Raw genomic sequence first — 8,272 nt, forward strand, 5'->3', positions numbered from 1 at the left:
TTTGTATGATCATGTCCAAAATACTATCAAAATAATCTTTCCTTCTTCCATCTCTATATGCATATGGCGCCGGCCTCAATCAACGTCCCGCCTCGTCGCTCTTATCTGCATCACATGAAATAATTGAAATGAGTATAAAACTCAGCAAGTGGAACTCTTACATAGCAATGTACATATCACACTCTGAAAACATGGCTTTGAAAACATTAAATACCATCGACTCTGAAACATGAATATCATAGAATGAATAACAATAACGATGGTATTTCTCTTTTCTCTGTTGAATTGATATATACATAGTAACTCTGTCTCTGTACCTATATCCCATCGATATACATCGATAACTCTGAGAAATATAAGCCTATGGTATAAGCCCATAAGAACCTTGATCAAACTTCAAAACTCCCACAAGATGCTTGAATCAAAGGAAGGAAAAGAAAGGAAATGGAACCCTAGCTCTCCCAAGGACTGAAGAATCGAGAATGAGGGGAAAGAATGAGAAAAATGAGACCAACTCATCCATTTAAACACTTAAAATCTCGAAACACGCTTCTACTGTTCATGCACCGCTGGTGCGCTACATACCTCACCGCGGGTGCGGTGTGCCTTCGGCACCTCAACCAAATTTCTGAAATCGACGACCGCGGATGCGGTACCTATCCCACCGCGGGTGCGGTGTCTCTTCGGCAATTCCACAAATTCTGCAATAAAGACCGCGGGTGCGCTGCTCAAATCACCGCGGGTGCGGTCTGGTCTCGGCCAAAACAACTCTATGCAACTGAAATCGAATCGTAACGCTGATACAACACAACTACCCATCAACTAATATCAACAATACCACAAAACAATAATAACCAACAATACTATGACCCATAATCACAACACTTAACATCTAAATAAAACTTAATCTTAACCAAATAATCCATAAACATACGAAATCTTAAACCGTACCGTTCACCAGGCTTGGATATTACACTATTTCATTCCTTGCCCTGTCGGACCAGACTTTAAACCATGGGAAGGGAGGGCACTTTCGAGAGCGTATGAGGAAAAATCCGTTGTGACAGAAAGAGTTGTCAAATCAAAAGACGCTTTCAGTAAGCACTCTTCTTGGAATTGAAGCAGTTCTCAAATCAGCTCTTAGGAAAACTAGGCTGTTTGAAGGTGCGTATCGGAGTGAAGTCAAAGTAAGATAGAGGAAGTACAGATAAACATCCTTTTGCTAGAATCACACGTAATGATAATGAAACGCTTGTCTTACAACTCTAAAACATTGAAAAACCCTTCTACAAATGAGCGACATAAGAACGGAATGTGACCCTTCGAAAGACGAGACTATGATCGGGGATCAAAAAGCCCTTTCTTTACGTACTATTCATTTTATGTTTTGGAAGATTTTTCCTGCTGGTGAAAGAAGGTCTGGTATGTAATAACCATTACTAAAAGCAAAAGACGGTGTTGTCCTTTAGGACTTTTTCCTTTCTATAAGGCGTGCTTCTGCTAGAAGAATGTCTGGACTCAGCATTTGAATGCCACGGCAAAGCACTTTTTTCTCTAATAAATACATCCCTTCTGGGTAAACGTATTAGCTCTAGAATTACTACGGGTATCCAAGTACTAAAAAGGTAACCTATTGTCCAACGCATTCGGTGACACTTTTTGCACAAGGGTGTGAGGATATCTGGGGACTCCTTGTACTGGTTACTGCTAGTGCATTTGCAGTAGTGTACTGGTGTTAGTGGACTCGAGCTGGCAAGAGGCTATATTATTCCAGGAAAAGCAAGCGGATCAATCAAGTGAGCTAGCTTCGGTCCCACATAGGTAAAGACGGACTAGTAAGGATTGCTCTATCCCTTAAGAAAAGGGCTTTGAATCAAAATACATTGCCTACAATGGAAGTAAACATGTTAGTCACAAAACTTTCTTCAAAAAGGTCTAAAGGGTAAGCTACATAACAGTTATATTGATCTCTTTCTCCAGGAACGGGCTCGATGTGGTAGCATCGCCCTTTGTAACGATCAAGGTGCGGTGCAGTCCACACAGTTGTCCATGTACCAGTAGAAGATTCGACAGCTACCGCCGCCCCTGCTTCTTCAGGCGGAACTCCAGGTTGAGGAGTTACTAGGAATGCTGCCAAAATATTTGTATCTTTGGTTTCGTATTCACGAGTATAATAAGTCAATTTGTATTCTTTAACACCCGCTTTGAATCCAACACTTGCTTTAGTCTCTGTTTGTGGTGACATAAATCCCTCCCTACAACTCATGAATTAAGAATTTTGACAACAACAAGGTCTACTCGACAAGAATTAATTAGGCGTTAATGAGACTTTTCATAGGAATCTTTCACAAACTTCCCAACTGATGCTAATATTATCAACTAATCAGAATGTTTGATTATTAGACCATGGTTTTTTGATTTACCAAACACATCATTATTGTATACTGTGGGGACTCGGACGCTAATTCATTTCTTAATCATTCTTTGGGATTAATTGGATCAATTGTATAAACTAGGTCTAATTTTTTTTTAAAAAAAAGGCAAGCCCATCATAACAAGTGTTGAAAGGAAATACTGCAACAAGTTATGCTTTCTGTTATTTATCGAACAAAATCAAGTTCAACATCTACAACATGATTCAAAATACAAAACATGTTTAAAAGAAAACCATACACTTGTGTTTCTCAACTACATATCAAGTAGTGAACAACTAGATCTATCTCTAAGTCCGAATCACCACTCAAATTTTGATCTGTCATCCTCTTCTCGACCCTGATCCTGTCCCACCTGTTGTCATGCACATTTACAAACACAACAACAGCCGGACAACTCAGTGAGAATTACATTCCAAGTATAAATAATGTATACATACTTTTCATATAATCATATACAAAAGCATAAACATTTATCAAATAATATGTATCACAGTCTGAGTAACATGCATTAATATAAACTCTAAATCAAACTCTTAGACGCTTCATCTCTATCTCGACTCTTATCTAGGGATCCCGGTCCCCGGACGTTGGTACATTATATCGAATCTCTACAATAGGAGTCGGTCTACTCCTAAGCACATCGATAGAAACCAAATGTCCAGTGTCTTGGCACCTCTGCCAAAGACTTCGCACCTCTGCCAAAGACTCTGTCTCAATATTTATCTTCTGTTCTCTGCTATTTCTATAAATCAATAGAATAAGCATATACATTCAAAGAATACAAAGGTATTAAAACAATAACAAATAAGTATGTGGTTTTTGGAAAACTCAAGTTATCTCTTACTCGAGTTATCATTCCCGGGTTAACATTGATTTATACATTTCTTTTATCGATCTGACGAAGTCGAAGTCTTGAATTCGAAGCTGTCAATATCAAATTTGGAATTGACATTTGAGAAGTAATATCAATATACAACTTCATTCACATCATGATCAATACTTATTCTAGCTAAATCTCAACGGCATAACGGCACAATCTCGAAATACCGGCAATACCAACAACAAGATACCCATCTCAACAATTCATAAGAAACCAACCAACACAATTCCAATGTTCAAAATCTGCATTATCTCAGTCAAATATATTTTGAAATCATAAGAATTGTATACGGTATCTGTTCTTTGATACATTTTCGATTATATGCGGACCATAATCTCGAGAACACATAATATAACTCAAATGGTAATTTCTCCCATACAGAAATTTTGAACCATGCTGGAAAGTAATATAACTTACATCCTTTCGAAGCCTTTGACGAGAGAAGAACGAAAATGAGCTCGGAACTAAAATTGGACGGTTAGATCTTGCCAATAAACTTTCTAAGCTATGAAGGAACTTTAAGGATTTCTTTTCTAGGATTCTCGGTTTTCTTATCTGGAAATCTGAAGGGAAATGAAGGATTAACATTATATATGCATGGTAAGGACAAATGGCCTTGTTCTTTAGTCTGCACGTCTCGCGCATATACGCGTCCAGCATCGCCGCATATGCGCGAGACATTCTGTCTCGGCGCTTGGCAAGTCCATCTGCTCGCGCATATGCGCGGCTCATCTCCGCGCATATGCGCGAGATGTTCCGTCTCGCACTCTAGCTTCTCATCTGCTCGCGCATATGCGCGCCCTGTCTCGTGCATATGCGCGAGAAGTTCTGTCTCGCAAATAGTTGCTCGCGCATATGCGCGCCTCTCTTCCGCGCATATGCGCCCGAAGTTCTGTCCACCACATTTGATTTCATGCTTTTCTACTCAAGTTCATTTCTTGCACTTTAGCCCCTGAAATCTCCATTCATTGCAATTCTGTCAATTAATCAATATCTGAATACAGTAATAAAATTTCAGGCCTTACAATTCTCCCGCTCTTAGACATGATTTCGTCCTCGAAAGCGCATGCATTCAAATCATATAATATATGAAGACATAACAGAAGCTAAATAAGAAACTCACATCAGTGGAATAGCTCTGAAAATTTTTGTCTCATATCTGATTCAGTCTCCCAAGTAAGTAGCTTCTTCAATGCCATCACGACTCCACTGAACTTTCAAAAGTGGAATAGTCTTCGTTCTTAGTTATTTTTCTTTACGATCAAGAATGAATTGACTTTTCAAAATAACTCAGAGTTTTGTCAAGTTCAGCCTCGTTTGGCTGAAGAACATGAGAAGCATCATTTCCGCATCATAGATACATGAAAGACATCATGTATTCCAGATAGAGAAGGAGGAATGGCAAGTCGATATGCACGATCACCTATCTCCTCAAGAATCTCATGCGGACCGAGATAACGCGGAGACAACTCCCCTTTCTTGCCAAATCTGACAACGCCTCTGAAAGGAGAAATCTTCAAAAATAATCTGTCCCGTTCTTCAAATTCTAACGATCGACGTTGAATATTCGCATATTTGGCTTGTCTATCCTGAGCTGTCTTCATTTTCTGCTGAATCAGCTTCACTTTCTCAGTCATATCTCGGATCATATCAGGTCCAAGTTCAGGTACTTCTGATATATCATTCCAGTAAAGAGGAGATCTGCACTTCTTGCCATACAACGCTTCAAACGGAGCCATCTCTATACTCGTCTGATAGCTGCTGTTGTATAAAATTCACATAATGGCAAAGAATCTTGCCAACTCGTGCCAAAAATCTAGCACTACAGCTCTAAGCATATCTTCTAATATCCGGATAGTCCTCCCTGACTGCCCGTCGGTCTGAGGATGATATGCAGTACTCAAATGTAATCTCATACCTAGAGCTTGTTGCAAACTGTGTCAAAAGTACGAAGTAAATCGAGGATCACGATCTGATACAATAAACTTTGGCACACCATGAAAGGGGATCGGTTACAATGCTAGGTTGCGCAACAGAAGTTTTTAAAAATTTGTTTCAAGAAGAACAAAAATCGAGCACCCCACAAAGTAAGCAAATAAGCAAAACACAATATGACATTCAAAGGGTGTTTAGAATTTTTACCTATTAATCTTAAAAGATTGATGTTTGGCTCCAAATAAGTTGTAAACAACTTAGCTCTTGAAGGAAGACAATCTACAAGCTTCTCCTTTGAGCACTCCTTGCTCAAAAATTAAGCCCACCACCAACTAGGTAGATCCCCTCTAATTTGGCACTAGAAAAATTAGAGGATTTTTCTTTGAGAATACATTTCTTTTCTCAACAATTGAAGAAGAAAAATGGAGAGAAAGAGCACAAAAATTTCGGCCAAAATGGTGAGAGAAAGGGGAGGAGAGAACTTTCTTGGTTGTGGAAAAAGTTAAGTTAAGCATGTGCATGGCATGCCTTGGATATTGAAAAAGTAGTCTCCCAACCCTTCACCTCCCATGCATGCTTTCTACTTGGGCTTGTAACAATTACAAAGCCCATGGACTTTTATTTAAATATCTCAAACCCATTTGAGACCATTTAAACTTTACTTGATTTTACTCAAGCCCACTAGTTGAATAATTATTTCCTATTGGGCTCTGCAAGACCGAATATTATTTAATTAATTCAACACTTGAATAAATTTAATTATTTGGACTCTACTAGTCCCACTAGTGTTTAATTAATTCAATACTTGAATTAATTTAATTTAGTCCATAATAATGTTTATGAAAATCACAATTTTCAAAGACATTATTTATTTGGTCAACTTTTAATTTAGGAACACTTCCACAAATTAAAATTTACATTCCCCTCATAGAAGTCGTATTTCTATTTTTCTTTACGCTTATAAACTCCTTTATAAGCCGTTCAACACATTGAACTATTTTACTTCTCAACGGGATCTAGAAGCTAGTACTTGTGTGGCCCTCAATGGTTCATTGATACAACTAGCCGTGGGTTCACATCTACATGTGATTCGTGACTAAACATGTCCTTATATGAGCATACCCCAATTGCTCCATTCTTAGTTATCAACTCCTTGATAATAAGAACGTCAGAACTCAAGTCTGATAGTGTGAGAACCCGGAAATTTCAATCCGAAGCAAATAATGTAAGAAATATAAACTTAAAATTTAGCTAAATCTAAGTTCAACAATTTTCATTCTAACTATAGAAATTAAATATGAACTTAGATTTCAGCTAACTAACTACTCCAGGAAATGTGATATGAATCCTCGTACGATGAAAAGCAAACGAGATTAAATATGAATCGCGTCCTCAATTCTATAACGAACAAGGATCATTGTTACGATGTCCCGATCGTTTGATTCAAGGAATTACGTGATATTCACCCCTAAACGACGCGGTTTAGTAATAAACAATCACAAAGAAACAATCGAAACTTAATCGAACCTTCAAAGAACTCGTCTTTGACAATCCACTCAAGACACGATCGACAAACGCGACAAAGTTAAAACTTTGATAAGTTTGATTTTTGAAAAAAAAGCTAAAGCCTTGAAAAGTTGAGAGAAAACTCAAAAACTTTGATAAACTCAATAATAATCTTCATAATGTTCCAATTTTCGTCCACAATATTGTGTACAAATCTAAAAGATACTCAAAAATAAAGTTACCAAGATAATTAGGATTCTTAACAACGAAACTAGATTTTCTTCTCGCAGCAGGCGCGCTCGGGCGGCAGAATTTGACCGCTCGAGCGCTAGGTCTTCTGGCTATTCGCGCTCGGGCGGTAGAAAATGACCGCTCGAGCGTCGAGTGTTCTGGAAATCACCTCTTGGTCAGTACGTTTGGCGCTCGGGCGGTAGTATTTTACCGCTCGGGCGCGGGTCATTCTGGATGTTTTCTTCGTTCATCACTTGAATGGTGTTCTTATGACTCCCAAACTTACTCCCATGCATCACGATCCCTTCAGCACTCTGCACTTTGCTTGTAAGTCCTTCTTTATTGCTCATAAGCCCTTGTAGTGCCTCTTTGAATGTCTTTAGCCGTCCTCTCGTGATTGGTCCCTCCGGCAACTCTAAAGGAACCCACGCTTTCCTTGGAGCTTGACCACCCGTGTTCGCATCATCCTCCCCTTCTTGAAAAGGATTTGTCCTCATATCTTGTTCATCACCTACATCAAACAAAGAAAGATCACTAACATTAAAAGTAGAACTAACGTTATACTCACCTGGTAGATCAAGTGTGTAGGCATTGTCATTGATCCTTTCGAGGACTTGAGATGGCCGATCACCCCTCGGTAGTAGCTTGGAACGTCGCTTCTCAGGAAACCTTTCCTTCCTCAAGTGTAGCCATACCCAATCATCCTTTTCAAACACCACTTTTTTCTTCCCCTTGTTGGCTTGCTTGGTGTATTGCTCATTCTTCTTCTCAATGTTGACTCCTAACAAATTCAGCTTTCTTCTTGCCATCCATGTTTAACCTTTCACTCACAGGTAAAGACATCAAATCCAACGGAGTCAAAGGATTAAAACCATAAACAAGTTCAAACGGCAAATAATTGGTAGTAGAATTCACGCAACGATTATAAGCAAACTCAACAAATGGTAAACATTCTTCCCAATTCTTTAAGTTCTTTTTAAGAATAGCACGTAAAAGTGTTCCTAACGTTCTATTAACAACCTCAGTTTGTCCATCCGTTTGAGGATGACACGTAGTAGAAAACAACAATTTTGTGCCAAGTTTAGCCCACAATGTTTTCCAAAAGTAACTTAAGAATTTAACATCACGATCAGAAACAATAGTCCTAGCCATGCCATGCAACCTAACGACTTCTCTAAAGAACAAATCCGCAATGTTAGACGCATCATCAGTTTTATGACAAGCAATAAAATGTGCCATTTTAGAAAACTATCCACAACAACAAATATAGAATCCCTCCCCTTCT

The sequence above is a fragment of the Primulina huaijiensis genome, chromosome 11 (assembly GCF_012295235.1).
Source record: "Primulina huaijiensis isolate GDHJ02 chromosome 11, ASM1229523v2, whole genome shotgun sequence".
NCBI classification, from domain to species: domain Eukaryota; kingdom Viridiplantae; phylum Streptophyta; class Magnoliopsida; order Lamiales; family Gesneriaceae; genus Primulina; species Primulina huaijiensis.